Source organism: Gadus macrocephalus, chromosome 2 (assembly GCF_031168955.1).
Source record: "Gadus macrocephalus chromosome 2, ASM3116895v1".
Lineage (NCBI taxonomy): Eukaryota > Metazoa > Chordata > Actinopteri > Gadiformes > Gadidae > Gadus > Gadus macrocephalus.
Genome location: NC_082383.1, coordinates 12,633,830 through 12,654,260, shown reverse-complemented (window position 1 = coordinate 12,654,260; position 20,431 = coordinate 12,633,830). Strand labels below are relative to the sequence as shown.

Below are 20,431 nucleotides of genomic sequence, written 5' to 3'. Positions count from 1 at the left end.
TTAAATCATCTGCCACAATCAGAAACCAATAAAATGTATAAATGGATCTACCGGCAATTGTTAATTGGGTAGAAATGTGTCGATTATCTACATTGTGTGCAAATCCTCAGAGAATCCCTGACCTCTGGTTGTTTTTTAAACTGAATGTACAAATATGAATTATGTAATCTCATTAGGAGTGTAGTCTATCCTTGAATTACATGAAATGGGGAATATTGTTAGCTGCATGGATCATACCGAAGTTTAATTTGGTGAAATATGTGTGGTCCGTTGCACTTGGTTCTGGAGGCACCCTCACAGAAGGGGGTTTCCTCCTCTTCGGCTTTGAATGAAAACTGTTGGGACTGCATCGGGCCTCAGCTTCAACATCCCTTCTCTTTTTGTGGCAGTGAATTGGTCATCTTCAAAGTGTACCTTTATAGGTAGGCTTGTAAGATCAGTTTCCATTGCACTTCAAATAACATTGAAAAGTCATAATTTTCAACACTTAGAATTATTATGCCCTTTGAAATGCTATCAAGTGATGTGAACATTACTTACATTACATCGTTTTTGACGTTTGCTGACCCCTGTCACTTATACGTTTTGACGGCTGACCATTGCCATCCATTTCTTCCTGCGCTCTTGGTCCTTGGGGAAGCCATACATGTGGTAACCCTTCTCGGACCGATTGGAGCATCCAAACGCTGCACAGCCAACCATAATACATTTCATTTAGAGGCGCCTTTCAAGACACCCAAGGTCACCTTACAGAGCATATAGTCATCATACATTTTTTAAAAAAACAAGACATTGTGGAAAAAAATAAATAAATAAATAAATTAACATAAGCAATAAGAAAAAAAATAAAAAATAAAAAAATAAAAACATTGATCAGTTAGACGTTGTGAGCGTATTTGAACAGGTGAGTTTTGAGTTGTGACTTGAAGGTTGTAATGGTGTCTGACTGTTTTATGTGTGGGGGGAGGGAGTTCCAGAGCCTGGGTGCTGAACAGCTGAATGACCGGGCACCCATTGTAGTGAGTCGTGATGTGGGGATACATAGTAGTCCAGCAGAGGTTGAGCGGAGGGAGCGGGAGGGAGTGTATTCTTGGAGGAGGTCGCAGAGATAACTGGGGGCTAGGTTGTGGAGAGCTTTGTAGGTGAGGAGTAGGGTTTTGTATTGGGTACCATGGTATGACCATTGATCTAAACCAATTTTGAATTTGCTCAGGGCTATTATAAGTATTGTAATGGCATAAAGTATAGTATATTTGCAACGTTATATGTTAATGGTTTGCCCTAAGTATATTATATAGTGTTCCCTGCTGTGTCCATTGTTGAATCTGTTCACACCATCACACTCACTTGTTCTTGTCACACTAATTGTTTAAAAAAATAAATAAAATTCATTCATCCAAGCGTAATGAGTTATTCTTTAATATATTTGATACTTTGTGTGGCTCATATCTTAAAATGATCATGGTAAAACAACTTGATTACTTTGATTTCAATACAGATGTAGGGTAAAAGTTAAGGTTAAGCCAGTATGCTAACATGAACGTGAAGCTTTCCCTCAAACTTAAAAACGTATCTTAAGTAATACTTAAAGATAGCTTTCAGTTGTCCCCCAACCACTCTGAATGTAAAACTGACATTTACAAACATGCAATAATGCCATAACAGTCAGACAAATACTTGTATGTGTTTTTTTCATTCATATTTACCATTCAACATTGAAATCTCTGCTGTCGTCCCATAGAATAACATTGACTGCGCGGCGTGTTTGGAACTATTGAGGCTTACATGAACCACGTGACAACCACGTGACCACCCTGTCGGCGAGATCATAGCGTGTCGCAACTCTCTCTCTCTATAGCTCTGGCCTGGGTATACCCATGCTGCCTTGCGCACGATTTCATTTTGCGCTGCTAGGGCAGTTTGGATTCTATGGATCTGATTTTCGCCTGAGATAGGGAACCACCAATCACACAACGGGGAGAGACGGCAAGACGATGACGACGTCTATGCAACAAACCGAAGCTTGTAGTTTACAGATCCAAAATGGCGGCAGACGCGTTACCTTTCGATGCAGCCTTAGATAGTGTTCTAACTAGTTTGGAATGCAAGATTATTTTGAAGAAAGAGCAACTTTCGGCATGTCTTTGCCCTGCTACCAACAGGCTTTGATTGGCTATGAGCTATGTACAGACTCATATGATAGACATTCGTAGCGCCCAATAAATGGCTCCAGGCAATCGTAAACCACGTCTCAAATACGAGAAATTCAATGTGTGGCTCCAAGACGGCGTTAAGGTACGGCCACACCAACCGCGTTACTCGCGTAAGACGCGTATAAAATCGGCAATTTTTCCATAGGGAACCATTGGTTTACGCGCGTATGAGCTGCGTAGATGCGTTACATGCGCTAATGCAACATTTTAGCCGCGTATGAGCTGCGTATATACGCACCTACGCGCCTACGCCCGGAGTTCAAAAAATTGAACTTTCAACGCTCCAACGCGTGATAGCCAATCAGCGTGGAGCTTGACCCGACGTCACTGGCAGGGAGTAGTGACGCTTGCACAGAAGCATACGGCCTACATCTTTCTTTATTCTGGGTGGAAATAGTAACATAGTTACGCCATTAAATGCGTTTATGTAAACATTTTTAGCGAGAAATGTGCATTTTACTTTCATAATGTTCGCTCGGTGAATGTGAAGGATGTTTGGTTTGATAGTTATGACGAAGAGGGAACGCTCCATTCACTTGCATGGACAGCGTCTCTGGCTGCTATGCAACCTCAACGTCTTGGCGGACTATATCTCTGCTGATCAACACTACGAATGCTGGAAACACACCAGACACACCATGTGAAGTTATTTAACCCGATTATTGTTATTTATATCTGAGATTATTTAATCTAACCCGATCCAAGCTCTATCATGCACCCAAACACGGCGGCGTTTGGGTTTCCTTCCTCGGACTCCTAAATCCAGTGCAGCCACAGGCGCGTAGCTGCGTACGTAGGACAATTTTTGACACAAAATGGTCAAGCAACATTTTAGCTGCGTTACGCGCGTAAATCTTACGCGGGTTACGCGTTTGGTGTGTTTGTACCATTAGCCAGGCTACTACAGACCCATCATGGTTCTAAACGGTAGCTGGGTGGGGGAACTGAATTGGGATTTCTACTTTCAGTAGCCACACCAAGCTAGCATTTAGCACCAAGATGTCTGCTAGGTGAATAAGAGCCATTGGCCTCACATGTTAAATGTATAAAGTTTTACAAATTAACTGGAAGGAGCTGGTACTTAAAAGGGTGAGCTAGGTAGCTCAATATTTCTTGAAGATAACCGCTTTCATATTGCTATTGCATATTTCAGATTGCTGATGTTAGAAGCTTAATTGGCCTATTTATTTTTCACAGCAAGAAGAATTGCTTTTTCACAGCAAGAATTAATAATAAGTTAGTTATTTTAGATCCAATTTCTAAAATGTATATAAAGCGTATATAAACACCACACTCAGCTGGCTAGAAGTTTTTCACTTTGTTGCTAATGAAATCATGAATCATTGATTGTACGCAGGAACCGCGTTCATGTGGTGACATGGAAAGGAGGGAGAGGAGGGGTAACTTAAAAAATAGACGAGAAGTTAGCCCAAATGACATTGCTTATAGCGCCTTTAACACTGGCTTGTGATTATGTGACATGTGCATATTATTCCCAATTAATGACTCAGGCCTATTAGGGTTCAGTAATCACTTTTGGTTTTTGCCTTTATTCACTTTGGAGGACAATTAAAAAAACTTCAATGTCAAGCTGGCATTTCGCCCATACATCCTTCTAATTTATATTGAATATGTTAACTACTTTTCACTCCTTGAAAACAAAAGATAATCACTCATATGTCATAAGATTGGTTTAATAAGTCTTGATTGCTTTTTGGAGAAAACTAATCAGTTATTATGACCCTGCATAAACTCTAAACTAAACGCTATAAAAACTCTTTGACACAAGGTAAAATAATGATACTGCGGTGGTTTTCGTCCCAAAACTCTTGAGAATAACAAAAAAAAGTAACATAATGAGTTCACTTTCATGTTGATTTAAGCTTTAATACTTTGGTCCAAAATAACAGCAAGGCTTTTGGCTTCGTCTGCAAAAATGGAACTCATATAATACTATCCCAGCTGGATGCAGGACCCACAAGGAACATTTGTGTTGTTTAATTGAAAAACTAAATGTTCACCCAAAATATTAAAGATGAATATCATAAGCTTGAAATGTTGCTGTCTGTGATGACCAGAATGTGTAACTTGATTTTTAGAAGTAACTTGCTGTGTGTTACCCAAAACACTGGTGATGGCATCGCTCAAGGCCACCGCTTGTAATAGAAAAGAGGGGACCCAAACAGCTTCCTTCCTACTGCCAATTGAGTTCTGGATGAGCGGAGCATGTAGTTAGGTGCATAGTTCGTTGATGGATAGAAGCGTTGAACAGTAGGCTAGATGTGCTATTTTCTCCAACATACTTTGTGTAGCTTTGTTGTAGAATGCTTTGATAGACCGCCTATTAAGCTCATCAAATTAATTGTTCTGGTTTCCTTCCATCTTGTTCTCCATTTCTTGAGTCCATCTTGTTCTCCATTTCTTGAGCCCCCATCATTTCCCCTTATCCTTGGTGTTGCCTTATGAAGTGAGTGCTGCATGCAGCGCTCAACTATTGTTCTTCATACGTTTTACTTTCTTTTTTTATTATTCTCTACAAACTTTGGGACCTATCCCCTTCCTCAATTTTTCACCAAGAGACTCCATTAAAAATGTAAAATGTTCAGAATAGCTTAGAATCGCGCGCTTCTTTTCAGGTTTTTTAATTATTTTATACTTTTTAAGATATTCTACTTTACTATCTTTTTTTAACATGAGAGTCAATGGGAGGACGGCTCCGGATCACTGTAGGACCCTACGGTAAATTCAATAATTTTAAAATTTTCAAGAAACAATCTGTAATAGGTTATCTGACTGCTTTTGCCTTGAAGGGAAGTACATCTCAATTATGCCTATTCAGTTTTGTCTATACTGAAACAGGTCAGCTTCCCGTTTGTTAAGTAGGAAAGCCTATGAAATGCATGCAGTGAGTATACTTAGGCCTATGTGGATGTTGCTGGCTAGTGGCTGCTACACTAATTGAGGGGCAGAGTGCTGGAGGAGGAGGATTAGAAGGAAGAGGAGGAGGAGAGAGAGGAGAAAGAGTATAGGCTGAGCAATCCAGGTAGGGAGAGGAGGAGGAGGAGGAGAGAGACAGGTAAGAATCAGATGAGGACATGATGGGGGCTAGATCAGAATATGGAGGAGGATGTCTGTGACCTAGGGGAGATACTTTTTTTGTCCCTGTCGTTCTGCGAAACTTGTTGTTTCACAGCTTGTAAATAAGTATACATGTGCATTTTGAATTTTACCATCATAGAGTTTGTTCGCCTAAAGCACAACTTCTCCTTAAAAGGGAGCATTCTGCATAATACTGCTTTAGATAAGAAGGTGAAGGTCATAAAGAGATTTTTATGCTTTATTTGATTGTTAGTTACTTTATTTTCCTGAAATTCTTATTTTAAATGTGGATTGCAGTCGAGGTAGCTAATAATGTGAGCCTTTCTTATATTAACTGGTTGCAGTAAGAGGATCTTATTGTTTGCAAATCATTGAGCTGTGTGTGTCTTTAAATAAACATCATTGTACGGTATGAATCTTTGAATCTTTACATTTACCAGTGCTTTAATATATAGCCTACAGTATGACAGTGACGATAATGGTTTTGAAGCTCGTACATACCCTTTTGTAGCCCTCTATTTGTTATTGTGCAAACATAAAAAATAATAATTGGGAGTTGGGGGCCTAGCAACGCCCCTGAGTGTAACTGTGAGAAGGTGAAACCCTCCCCCTTCTCACAGTCTCGCATAACAGAAATTATTACTATTATTATTTTTATTATTATTACAATTATATTGTGTATATATATTATAATTGGGATGGTGCGAAATTGGTATTGGGTAATGGAATCTCAGGATCATGGCATCAGGGAATAGCCCAGGGGGTGTTGATACAAACCGCTGTTTTGTAAATATCTATAGGTTGTGCACAAGGTGTGGGTACATATATATTTGGTGATATTAAGTGTCATGTTTATTTTGCATTCACACAATGTACTTTCTGTTCAGTTATGTAGAATTGGTAGCTTTAGCTACAGAATGTTCCCCCAACTAGTGGTCTGGCCCATACGGCCTTGATTGGTCCAATTCATTTCCCTATTTAAGGGCTGCCTCATTTGGTGTTTGGGGGGCTGAAGGTGGTGCTGGCTTGATGGGAGGCCAGTACGAGAGAGAAAATAAAGCTTCACTTTTCTTGTCCTAAGACAATTGCCCTCGTTTTTGCCCACACTCTCTGACTCTGCTTGGCCGTATCCCAGATACGTGGGGCGAATCACAGTAACTCAATAATTTTTCGACCGTTTACCTTCGTTCAAACATTTATTAAATCTAAACACTTGTATCTTCAATAATATTCAAACGGAATTTCGATATCATTTCAACATTATTCAGAATCACAGTTTTAGTTTTATACCTGCTTCGTTATCAGTTGGTCTCATTGATTTACGTGGACGCTGGAGCGTGAGGACGTTCAGCAGTGTTGCCAGAATGTTTTGTTGTCTATGAACAACAAAACAAAAGCAAGTTCTCCACACACATTGTTTTAACTGGGGGGGTATACCACGAACCTCGCTGAACATACCCAGGCTTTCTTAGGAAAAACTGTCTAGACAGAGACGCAACTCGCAATCCGAGTGTGCTAAAGCCACACACCCCAGCTCTATCCCTCCGCTCTAGTCCAATCACTGGACTACTGCAACTCACTCCTGGCTGGACTTCCTGCCTCTGCGATTAAACCTTTGCAGCGCATCCAGAATGCGGCAGCACGCCTCGTGTTCAACCTACCAAAGTTCTGCCCTGTAGTAGCTCGCATCAAAATTAAGACGATAGTAGTGGCATACAAGGCCGATGGAACCGCCCTTGCCTACCTCCAAGCATTGCTAAAGCCACACACCCCAGCTCGATCCCTCCGCTCAACTACCTCAGCTGGACGTCTGTTACCGCCATCGCTAAGAGCTAGCAAAGGCCGTTCAGCAAATTCACAACTTTTCTCGGTTTTGGGACCTCAGTGGTGGAACGAGCTCCCTGCCGCTCTCAGGACCGCAGAGTCGCTCACTATCTTCCGAAAAAGACTCAAGACTCACCTGTTCAGAGTCCACCTCGACTCTGCATAGCCACCCTCCCCCTTCTGGCCACCATTGTACACTGTATTGTGTTGTGTTGTATTGTATTATAGTACTTAACTGTGTAGCAACTGCAGTAGCTGCTATCATTGCTGTAACACGGGGATTGGTTAGCCTTGCGATTGTTGTACTTGCACTTGGTTCTATGAACATCCTTTCTGTACCGACAGCGATATATTGTTGCACTTCTTATGACAAATGTACTTTGTCATAAGAAGTCTACTCGATTTGGATAAAAGCGTCTGCTAAATGCCCTCAATGTAAATGTAAATTAGTTAAATGGTACCACGACGCTCACTTTAGATTCAATTAGTCTAACCAGGTTTTCCGCTTTAGGTTCAATGCGCTCTCACATAAAAGGGGCGTTTATCGCGTAATTTGACTCACCCTTATGCAAAATGAATCGAGCGAGAGTGGTGTATTTCACCCAATACGAGCAGTGTATTATTATGAATTCCTACAAGGAATTCAAAGTCCAAATCACAGCCAAGGGGAACACGGTTGCCCATAATAAGGCTAGGGTGGCGTGCTGACAAAAAATAGCCGACCGTGTTAATTTGTGAAAAGATTCTGCATATTGTCTAAAAAATGTATCATCATGCTTTTTACCCCCATAAATGTGGTGCCAGCACGCTCCTACGAACATGGGGCCAAGTCAAAAATAACTATAAAAATATTATTCAATGTGGTAAGTTGTAAGCATCCATTTGAATAATTGTAGGTGAATCTAGCCTATGATTTGCAATGGCTTAGGCTCCAACCTATAATCTCATGTTTTTTACCTGTAGCAAATAAAAAGAAAACCCAAATTAATACGACTGGGATGGGGACCGCTCCACCGCCCTTCACCACTTCGGAGGAGCTGGCTCTCGCCAATAACGAAGGTCTGCCGATGATGGTGTGGAAGGGGGGATGTCCTCTGACCCCACTGCTACGACATCCAAGGCGTTTGTAATAAGTATGCATTCATGTATTGGCAATGGACATAAATTATTGTCCTGCGAATCAAATGAGAAATGATTGAGTGTAAATTCATTGTCATGTTTAGTTGAAGGTAGAAATATTATTTTGGAGGAGCCGCCGACAATCAATCTCCAATCAGAGGTACATAACTATCAAAGCAAAGTGTCACGTATTATTCTAAATATTTTATTTTTGGAAAGAATGTCCTATAATAGGTTTTCACTGATTCTTTCAGGAGACTCGGTCGGCCTGTGACTCCAGGGCGACTATGGAGGTGATTTTTTGTAACAATTCTCTCAATATGAATTTGTAGAATAAAAAATGCCGAGGCCTAATTGTGTCATTGACATAGTGGTTATGTAAGGGATAATGGACAACTAGGCACTTGACTATCCAAGGTTAATGTACGTTGAACGTGGGGCCACCTTTGAACTTTCTAAAGACCTATCACAATGGGAAACTCAACTGAGCAGTGCTGTAACTGTTTCACATGACTCTTCCTTTTGATCATTTATTCTATAGAGGTAAATGGCATTGGATGGGCCATCCACCTCCACCTCAACCTCCTCAAGGCCTTCTCGAGGGACAGACAAGGTTTTTATTTAGGTTATTCCTTTTGTAAGGTGCTCCACAAGGCTTTGACCATGGTAACTGAATTACGATTTTAACCCATAATTTCTTTAGATTCGTACTGACACTATAAGGGCGCTGTACAAGTGCAACTTGGAGCTGGACAACGATATTAAAGTCTTGGTGAAAAAAAAATTGAAGATCGAGATCCAGCTCCTCGAGAGGGTAGACTATTTTTATTACCTAGATTTTCTTTGGTTAAGCTCGACTGTCTACTGAAATAATGTTATTTTTTCTACTTTCACAGCAACTGCATGGCGATGCCACGGCTAATAAATAAAATAATTGAACACGAGCAAATGTTTTTCCGTCCATTGTATTTATTGAACAAAAGTCACAATGAAGTTAAATGAGATTATCAAATGGAATGACACATAATCATTCATACCAAATGTAGCCTACTTAATAAGCAATGTGTGTGGGTTGAATATGACATTTACGGAACACCACAGATTATGGAATTGTAAACAGGCTGTCACTTAGATTCAGATTCAGATTCTTTATTGTCCTTGTTTAACAGAGTTAATCAACGAAATTAAGTTTAGAGCATCACCACTGGCATAGTATATAAATATAAATATATTAATAAATAAAAAAATAAAAATAAAAAAAGATAAATAGATAAGTAAATAAATAAATAACAATAATAACTTGAATAAGAATGCAGCCAAGTCCAGTCCATAGTTGTGATGTGTGAGAGTGAGGGGGGTTGGGGGGCTGCAGTCCTGCAATAGATGGAAAATAGTGTTATATGAGTTATATGACCGAGGGGGTGGGGTGGGGGGTGCGGGGGGCAGGTTGTTCGTTCAGCAGTCTGACAGCCTTTGGATAGAGGCTATTGGTCAATCTGCTGGACCTGGAGCGGATGGAACGGTATCTCCGTCCGGAGGGCAGTCGCTGGAAGAGATGGTGCGCTGGGTGGACCTGGTCCTTTAGGATGTTGTTCACCCGGCGTAGGCAGCGGGAGGTGAAGACTGTGGAGATCTCTGGGAGGCTCTTCCCAATGATCCTCCCCGCAGCCTTGACCACTCTGTGGAGGGCCTCCTTTTCGGCCCTGGTGCAGCTGGAGAACCACACCAGGAGTCCGTAGGTGAGTACACTCTCTACTGCGCAGTGATAGAAGTTGACCATCAGTCCCTGTGGAAGTTTAGCCCTTTTTAGTTTCCGAAGGTAGAAGAGGCGTTGTTGTGCCTTACCCACGGCAGAGGTGATGTTGGTCCTCCAGGACAGATCGTCGGCCACAGTCACACCCAGAAACTTGAAGTTGGACACCCTCTCTACCTCCTCCCCTCCGATTAGGAGTGGAGAGTGGCTGAGGTGTCTGGCCCTGCGGAAATCGATGATCACTTCCTTGGTCTTGGTGGTGTTGAGAACCAGGTTGTGATCACCGCACCACTCTACCAGTCTCTCGGCCTCCCTCCTGTATGAGGTCTCATCATTTCCTGTGATGAGGCCAAGTACTGTTGTGTCGTCAGCAAATTTCACTATGAGGTTAGATGGAGAAGAGGAGCAGCAGTCGTGAGTGAAAAGTGTGTAGAGAAGTGGGCTGAGCACGCAACCCTGGGGGGCCCCGGTGTTCATGGGCAGGGTGGGGGAGACATGCTTGCCAATCCTGACATGTTGTGTACGGTGTGTTAGAAAGTCCAAAATCCAATTGCATAAAGTGGTGTTCAGGCCAAGTTTGTGTAGTTTGCTGTGTAGCTTGTTAGGCAGGATAGTGTTGAAAGCTGAACTAAAGTCAACAAAAAGGAGTCGCCCATATGTGTTACTGTGCTCAAGATGTTCTAGTAGAGTGTGTAACACAATGGCAATGGCATCCTCTGTTGACCTGTTCTTCCGGTAAGCAAACTGATTCTGATCTAATGATGGCGGTATGGAGGCTTTAATGTGTTTCATGACTAGTTTCTCAAAGCATTTTGCGACGATAGGGGTGAGTGCCACAGGTCTGTAGTTGTTCAGACCTGCAACATTTGGTTTCTTGGGAACCGGGACTATTGTTGCTGCCTTGAGACATCCTGGGACCCAGGATGAGGCCAGAGACAGGTTAAAGATGGTGGTGAGAACTGGAGCTAGTTCAGCCGCACAGTCCTTGAGCACCCGTCCCTGGACTCCATCTGGGCCTGCTGCCTTCCTGATGTTGATGTTGCGTAGGATGAGTCTGACCTCATGAGTGCTCAGGACTAGGGTGGAGCCGTCAGAGGGGAGAGGGGGCGACACCGGGTCCTTGTTGTTCCTGTCAAAACGTGCGTAAAAGATGTTTAACTCCTCCGCTAGGGGGGCGCTGCTGTTGACAGGGGGGGATGTTCTTCCCTTGTAGTCCGTTATTGCCCTAACGCCCTCCCACACCTGCCGGGGGCATGAGGCGCTGTTGAACTGAGCTTCAATGCGGGTCATGTATGCTTGCTTGGCAGAACTGATGCCTTTCTTCAGGTCGGATCTTGCCGTGCAGTATGCATTGGTGTCACCGGTTCTGTATGCTGCATTCCTGGCTCGTAGTAAGGATTTTACTTTAGGTGTCATCCAGGGTTTAACGTTTGGGAAGACACGGAATTGTTTCCAGGATGTAACAATATCCACACAAAATTTGATGTAGTCAAGGACTGAGACAAGATAATTATTCAGAGACCTACGTGTCAACACACCCAGTCCACTGAAAATGTCCCAGTCTGTGGAGCTGAAGCAGTCCTGGAGCCTAGGGATGGCGTCCTCAGGCCAAATCCTGACAGACCTGACTTCGGGCCTACTGGCTCTGATTTTGGGTGAGTGCCAGGGGTGCAGGAGGAGCGAAACATGATCAGAGAGACCTAGGTGGGGGTACGCCTGGGTTCTGTATGCATGGGCTATGTTGGTATAAACCTGATCAAGTGTGTTGCTCCCTCTGGTAGCGCATTTTACATTACGGTGGAAAGAATGAAGTACAGACTTTAAGTCAGCATGATTAAAATCCCCCGCTGCAATAAAGATACTGTCGGGATGTGCCAGCAGGCTATTGTTTACAATGTCCTGTAGCCTTACTAGTGCCAGTTTAGCATTGGCGTCGGGTGGAATGTAAACAGCACAGATGTAAACAGAAGAGAATTCTCTTGGTAAGTAAAACGGTCTGCATTGGAGCAACAAAAATTCCACGTCAGGGCAACAATGTTTGCTAACAACTGTGACATTGGTACACCACGAGTCATTGGTATAGATACACAGACCTCCTCCTAGCTTCTTACCCGAGTCAGCTGTTCTGTCTGCTCGATAGGCAGTGCGGCCATCTAGCTCAATAGCCGAGTCCGGGGTCTTTTTATCCAGCCAGGTTTCCGAAAAGATTAAGCTGCAGCAGTTCTTCATGTGTTTTTGTGAAACTAGTTCCAGTCGGATCACATCCACCTTGTTGCGGATCGAACGGACATTTGAGAGAAAGATGGTAGGAAGCGGGGGTTTGAATGGGTTCGCTTTGAGCCTAGCCCACGTACCTCCGCGTTTTCCCCTCTTCTGCAGCCGCGCACAGCGTCTCCTCCTCCGCTTCTCAGCCTCAGGAGTGCTGGATGGTGATCTGGTGATCTCGGCTGGGATGGTGAAGTCCGCCGGGAGGCGAAATGGAGCGTTGTTGAGCTTTAAAAGTGCATTTCGGCTGTACTTCATTGTCGGGGTTTGAGAGCAGTGTGGAAAAAACAACAACTGTGTGGAATAATATTAAGTGCTACCAAAAACTACAAAACATTCCCGATTTTGGGAGCTCCGGGCCGTTGCAACTATGTTGCAACTATGTCCGCCGCCGCCATGACAACAAAGCCATGTCAGCTGTTCTGTCTGCTCGATAGGCAGTGCGGCCATCCAGCCCGAGTCCGGGGTCTTTTCTCCAGCCAGGTTTCCGTAAAGACCAAGCTGCAGCAGTTCTCGTTCTCGATGTGCCCTGTGAAGCCAGTTCCAGTCGGATCTGCAGCCGCGCACAGCGTCTTCTCCTCCGCTTCTCAGCCTCAGGAGCGCTGGATGGCGAATTCAGCTGGGAGTTGGCGAAAAGGAGCGTTGTTGATCTTTAAAAGTTTTAAAAAGTTTAAAAGTTAATTCCGGCTGTACTTCATTGTTGGGTCCGAAAGCAGTGTGAAAAGCCGTGTGAAATAATATTAAGTGCTACCAAAAATTACAAAAAAAACATGCCAGTTTGGGGAGCTCCGGGCCGCTGCAACTATGTGCGCCGCCGCCATGGCAACCGTAGGACCCTGCAAGTGTAATTGAATGTAAAGTAAGTGGAACTAAACTAAAATCATTTCTGATATGAATGGTGACATTCTGTGGGCAAGACCTTGCAAAATCTAAATGAGAAAAAAATAGGCTGAAAAAGAGAACGTGCGTCAATTTGGATTAATTCCGTTAAATAAATTGCGTAATTAACGCGTTGACTTGCCCAGCCCTAAAAAAAAAAAAAAACGCATCCTTCCAAGAGGAAAACTAAATGAAACAAAAAAACTAACCAAAAAACTGGTTAAAGATGGCCCGCAGCTACAACCTTGCGAATAGCACGGCACACCGTATTTTTGCCAATATGTTCTGCATCACCAACTGCATGTAAATATGTGCCCGTGGCATAAAATCGCAGTGAAACACAGACACACTGCGCAACAGTAAGTGCACGGCTTCTTTGTGTAGCATTGCCTACATACGGTCAAACAAGGACGATCAAATAACGAATAACCTCTGATGAGAATCTGTATCTCTCATAAAGAATATCGTCAGACAATGCCAAGGGATCGGTTCTGTCCCGAAAAACCCTGTCTCCGGAGAGACGCCTGTACGATAAGTGCGCCGAGGTCCACGGGAACACCCACAAAGGGCGACGCCATTGTCGGAGGAGGGTAGACTTAAGGCAAGCCCACACCGGACCGAAAATCTGCGTTGGTGAGAAAATCTGCGTCGGTGACATGAGTCTATTTGGTGTGGTCCCTCAAATCGGCCACGTCGGCGTTCATTTCAGCCGATTCAACATGTGTATCGGCCATTCTTTTACCATTCTAATTGGTGGAGGGCTAGCAGCTTGACTAGCGAATCAGTGAAGCCCAGTGGTGAGGATGGTAAACATACCAGATAAACAGTGTAATTGAAAAAGAGGACCTGTTACTTCCGGTTTTCGTGTTTTTTGGCCCATAATACAGATTAGCGCCGCCTGTTGTTTTGGAGACATTACATCTCGCGCAAGCGCGGAACGTACGGCGTCGGCTGTAATCCCGTAGGTGTGTACCGCCCATGTCGGTGTTTGAGTCGGCTAGATTAAATAGCCCGACTTCATTACCGATGCGAATCGGGCGGTTGGTCCGGTGTGTGGTTGCCTTTAAGATGAAAACCTGCTCCCGACCAGGTTTGGTTGCGAGCATAAGTCACCATGGTGATACAGCGACGCTAAAAGAAATCGACTTTCGTGGTCCAGCTAACCCAGGCTTTGAGCTCAACATACCTCGCTAACCCTCTAATCGAGGTTTGTAGTACAGGCCCCTGAACGACTTTTAACCGTAATTCCAATCATGTGCAAGTACATGCATCGCGCCATACTATTGTGATTAGCAGTAGTTTGCTCATGGCTATCCCCACAGCGTGCCATTCAATAATTAGAAGTCGCACATTTGTCCTCCCCAATAAAAACATGAAAGAAGCAGAGGACTTCTATAAAGAAGACGTCTATAATGTTTTTCATAACCCCACACACACACACACACACACACCAGCAGTGCAATACATTTGACGTTTCAGATTCTTCAGTTCAATTCATTTTACATTTCAGCATTTTTAGCAATGCTTTGCACTTTCATTCAGCTGTCACTTTATTTGTTTCCAACCCTTTATATTTTCTTAAATGGTGTGCATGTTTACATTGTTTACTTAATACTTACTAGACTTTTGAACTTTTGTTCAAATCCCTTCACTTTATTTAAACTATTTAACGTTTCTTTATTTCTTAATCAATGTGGCTTTATTAAAAAATATTTTCAATCTCACTTTGCACTACAGCACTCACCGCATTTTCTGCAGGAAATGCATTTTCTAGTTACAAGACCATTGTTTGAGGGCTAAATATATTTGACAGTAGAAGATTCAGCACAGTACCTGAATCTGGTTATATTGAGTACTGAACATCGAAGACATTTCTTTGAAGCCAAATAAAGAGAAATGCCCTAATCACCAAGATTTGAGCTGGTCCACCATCAGAAGAGGGTCGATATCATTGCTTTCACTAGATTACCTTTAATAGGTTAGTCACATACACTGCACACATAATAACACCAGCACAAAGAAAGAAAAACACTTTCATAGATTTACAATGTTGTATTGATGGGTGCGTATTGAATAATAACAGATTGCATGAGTTATACCGCCTATGCCCCTATGTACATTAAACCCGTTATTGATCAAGCAGAAGCATGACTCTCATCACTCGACATTTGCCTTGGACTCGTCACTATGACCCAAAGTAATATTGAAAGATTCTTCCATTTTAGATCATGGTAGGTGACTGTGAACTAGTCAAGGAATACAGACTTTAAACACAGATACTATGTATATTATATCGGATGTTATTGTAACACCTAATGCCGCACTAGCTGTCGAGACACCATGCTCATATATTTTAAACGTTATATCACTTTTTTTAATATATAAAAGGTTCATGCGTATGAACCCTTCCAAATCATAATCGGTGATGAATACCAAGAAGCCAACCGAGCGGTCTGCTAATGTGTTGACTCCAGCCCCCTATGGCTAGAAACTGTAGCTTGGCGTTAAAGTGTATCCATCTCAGATTCTTTTCAACATTCTCCCCTCTCCTCCTATTTCATGTGCTTTATTTTTTCCGCGCCCCCTCAAGTAGACGTTTCATCCTCTGGGGTATTTATATAACTTTCAGTTGGTGATCATTCATTCACCCAGAAACATGGTTTCAAACTATTTTCCCTTGACGAAAACAAGTCAAACCATTGAGTGTGTGTGTGTGTGTGTGTGTGTGTGTGTGTGTGTGTGTGTGTGTGTGTGTGTGTGTGAATTCTTTCCGGAGGCACATTCATGATTTTGATAATGGGCAACCCAGTCTCACGGAAATATGGAATACTGTCACGTCACGTCATTTAATCTATTCATTCGTGATCTGGGACACGTAATTTCAATTTTTTCTTGCCAAAAGCACAAATTTCAAACCCATTCGAAAAAGATGAGATGAAGCAGATACCTTTTCTTCCGTTGCGGTTTGCCTCCAGAGCAGCGCACCTGCATTAAATGTATCTGTGAATTGTCAGAATTTCCCAGAATCAAAGGTGAAACTAGAAACGGGTGGCCAAAAGCTGTCATATTGTTAGAAATGTGTGCTTTTGGCACGAAAAAAATTCAGATCACAGATCACAAATGAATAGATTAAATGACGTGACAGTGTCACGTATTTTCGTGAGACTGGGTTGTAATGGGGCAAAAGGCTCTTGTAGTACTGTGCATATGTCAAGGTCTTTGTGTTTACTGTTTCATTGTATTGCGATGGCGTGACAGTGTTCTATTTCATCCCTACTGACCGGTGCTTAAAGCACTGGATATATCCACCTCGCGTATGCGCATTTCGAGAACCTAATACCAACATAGTCACCTGTGACCAGGACTCCGAACCGGTTCAAGGAACCAAAACGAAAACCGAAAACGAACGGAATTTTACGAGAAACGAGAAACGGAAACAACGAAAACCAAATGGTCTTCAACTGTTCCGGAACAGAAACGTTATTCTGAAAAAAAAATTCGTTCTCTATATAGCCTATACATTTTCAAAAAAGCATAGCCTATTTCATGAAAAATAATAATAATAATATTTCCGGCCCGCGAAGCTCAGTTGTCACAAATTCCCAAAACCACCCTGGCGAGAGGCGATTTGGAAGCAACAGTTGCTATCTTCGACAAAGGTAACGTGAGCTTACTAATTAATTAAATGAGTCCACTTTAATAACATTAGCTTAGCAACTCGTTAGCAACTCACTACAAGGTTACAGATATTTGCACTATATAACTAACGTCAACAGCTGACGTTAGCTAACTAGCCAACATTAGCCAGCCAACTAGGACTAGGGCTACAGTTAATGTTAGCTGGCTATGTCGTTTGGTTGTTACGGATTGAATACAGGCTTTTACGTGTTATTTAGATGGGACGGATCCAGGAGAACCCGATGAGAAAACATTTCTCATTTAATGCAGCGTCCAACAAATCTACCTGTCAAGTCGAGGGCTGTGGGGCAGAAATTATTGGGAATCACGGCAGCAACCTGCAGAGACATATTCAAAGACGACATCCAGATCTGTTCGAGAAGTCACTCCAAGACCAACAAAACCAAAACAAGAGGTCAGCAGCGGATGGGCAAAATACTTTGGACTCGTTCATAGTGATAAAGCCCAGACAGTTCCAAGTCGCATTGAGTCCTGATACCCTCATAGAAGCGTGCGTAGAGCTAGTCACTGTTAATGGCAGGCCATTTTCATTGATGGAAGATTCAGGATTCAGAAAAATAATCGACCCAATACAGAACGCTATGGGAAAAAGTATTACAATCAATTCATCTAACATGCGCGATAGGGTGTCAGGGATTGCTCAGGGTCAGGCCCGGCTCTGGGCATAGGCAGTATAGGCGAATGCTACGGGCGCATCCATCCGCCGGGGGCGCCCCCCCCCCCCCCCCCCCCTAAAAGGGACTGCGGTCATGCCAGCCGACTCATCGAGATCGGCGGTCATGCCAGCCGACCCAGTTTTTTGCCGTACCTGTATATACTAGCCATTACGGTAATAGCGTCTCAGAACTAGTTTAAAGTAAAAGCATTTGTCGGGTAGCCTACATACAAAAAGACAGTCAATAAAAGCAAATACTATCAAAGGAAGTGTACGGCCGTTGTGGTATTTACTTTCAAAATAAAAGCCCACCAAACATTCCAATCTGAGACATATTACAAATGATTTTGGATTCGATTTAAAAGAAAATGCCCTGTTATTCCATGCTCATTTTACTTCAGGGTTATAGTTCACAACCCCATAGGGTCACCGAAGAAGTTCCAGAACATTCTGATGTGGAGTTTCAAAATAAAAGCCCAGATTCCAATATGAGACATATTACAATGATTTTGGATTCAATTTAAAATAAAATACCCTGTTATTCCAGGCTCATTTCACTGCAGGGCGATAGTTCAAGACCCCATAGGGTCACCCAAGAAGTTTCAGGACATTCTGATGTGTAGTTCCAAAATAAAAGCCCACCAAATATGAGACATATTACATATGATTTTGGATTCAATTTAAAAGAAAATGCCCTGTTATTCCAGGCTCATTTCACTTCAGGGTTATAGTTCAACCCCCCATAGGGTAACCCACGAAGTTTCAGAACATTCTGATGTGGAGTTTCAAAATAAAAGCCCACGAAGAATTCCAATATGAGACATATTAAACATGATTTTGGATTCAATTTAAAAGAAAATGCCCTGTTATTTCAGGCCATTTCACTTCATGGTTATAGTTCACGACCCCATGGGGTCACGCAAGAAGTTTCAGTACATTCTGATGTGGAGTTTCAAAATAAAAGCCAACCAAAATGTCCAATATGAGACATATTACATATGATTTTGGATTACATTTAAAATAAAATGCCCTGTTATTCCAGGCTCAGGGCGATTGTTCAAGACACCATAAGGTCACCCAAGAAGTTTCAGGACATTCTGATGTGTAGTTTCAAAATAAAAGCCCACTAGATATTGAAATATGAGACATTAGATATTATTTAGGTATGATCTTTGGATTAGATTTCAAAGGAAACGCCCTGTTATTCCAGACTCATTCCACTTCAGGGTCATAGGTCAGAACCCCATAGTGATACTCAAGAAGTTTCAGGATATTCTGATGCGTAGTCTCAAATTAAAAGCCCACTAGATATTGAAATATGAGACTTATATTTCAATATCTAGTGGGCTTTTAATTAGAAATTACACATCAGAATATCCTGAAACTTCTTGGGTGACACTATGGGGTCTTAAACTTTGACCCTGAAGTGGAATGAGTCTGGAATAACAGGGAGTTTCCTTTTAAATTGAAACCAAAAAATGATGTAATAAGTCTCATATGTCAATATCTAGTGGGCTTTTAACTTGAAACTACACATCAGAATACCCTGAAACTTCTTGGGTGACACTATGGGGTCTTAAACTGTGACCCTGAAATGGAATGAGTCTGGAATAACAGGGAGTTTCCTTTTAAATTTAAACCAAAAAAATATATGTAATAAGTCTCATATTTCAATATCTAGTGGGCTTTTAATTTGAAACTACACATCAGAGTATCCTGAAACATCTTGGGTATCACTATGGGGTTGTGAACTATAACCATGAAGTGAAATGAGCCTGAAATAACAGGGCATTTTCTTTTAAATTGAATCCAAAATCATATGTAATATGTCTCATATTGGAATTCTTGGTGGGCTTTTATTTTGAAACTCCACATCAGAATGTTTTGAAACTTCGTGGGTTACCCTATGGGGTTTTGAACTATAACTCTGAAGTGAAATGAGCCTGGAATAACAGGGCATTTTCTTTTAAATTTAATCCAAAATCATTTGTAATATGTCTCAGATTGGAATGTTTGGTGGGCTTTTATTTTGAAAGTAAATACCACAACGGCCGTACACTTCCTTTGATAGTATTTGCTTTTATTGACTGTCTTTTTGTATGTACCCGACGAATGCTTTTATTTTAAACTAGTTCTGAGACGCTATTACCGTAATGGCTAGTATATACAGGTACGGCAAAAAACTGGGTCGGCTGGCTTGACCGCCAATCTCGATGAGTCAGCTGGCATGACCGCAGTTAAAGGGGGTAGGGGGTAGGGGGCACCAGCAAAAATCTTGCCTAGGGCACCAAATTGGTCAGAGCCGGCCCTGCTCAGGGTGAAAGGGAAAAGCTCGCGAATGAACTAAGTGGGAGGCTTCTGATGCTTAAAATAGATTCTGCAACATGTAGAGACCGCTCTGTGCTGGGTGACAGAACGGCACACATCCGAGTACATCTCAACTGTGGTGATTGACGTCTTGCGTCAATATAACATTAGCTTGCAACAGGTGTACTCAGTCACTTCCGATAACGGGGCAAATATGCTCAAAGCCGTGACCTTACTGTCAGACATCCAAGAGAGGGGCGAGAGCAACGAAGATGCAACCGGCGAGGAGACAGAGCAGACCGGGGAGGATGTGGGGAACCAGGAGGAGCTAACGCTTCAACTCGACTCTGTGTGGCCCGGTCATGTGTTGCGTAGTGTAAGATGTGAGGCGCATACTTTACAGTTGGCCGTCGATGATGCATTAAAACAAGCGTCCAATATCATAGCAAAGGCAAGACATGTAGCAAAACGATTACGCATGCAGAACATGGTGTGTGTGTTCTCAAGAGAATGGGACACAAGAGGGCAATTGTGGAGTGTGCAACTCGCTGGCACTCCACTCATGATATGCTCGAGCGGCTGCTCGAGCTTAAAGGTCCCATGACATGCTATTTTATG

General features: G+C 42.5%; 1 long non-coding RNA gene across 1 annotated transcript; it reads left to right on the top strand.

Annotated features, from left to right (window-relative positions):
- The first annotated feature begins 8,765 nt into the window (after positions 1–8,765).
- LOC132474117 (uncharacterized) lies at positions 8,766–9,201 on the top strand. Its single transcript, XR_009529579.1, has 3 exons — positions 8,766–8,868; positions 8,959–9,069; positions 9,152–9,201. It is a non-coding gene; the product is annotated as an uncharacterized LOC132474117 (long non-coding RNA).
- Positions 9,202–20,431: the final 11,230 nt, after the last annotated feature.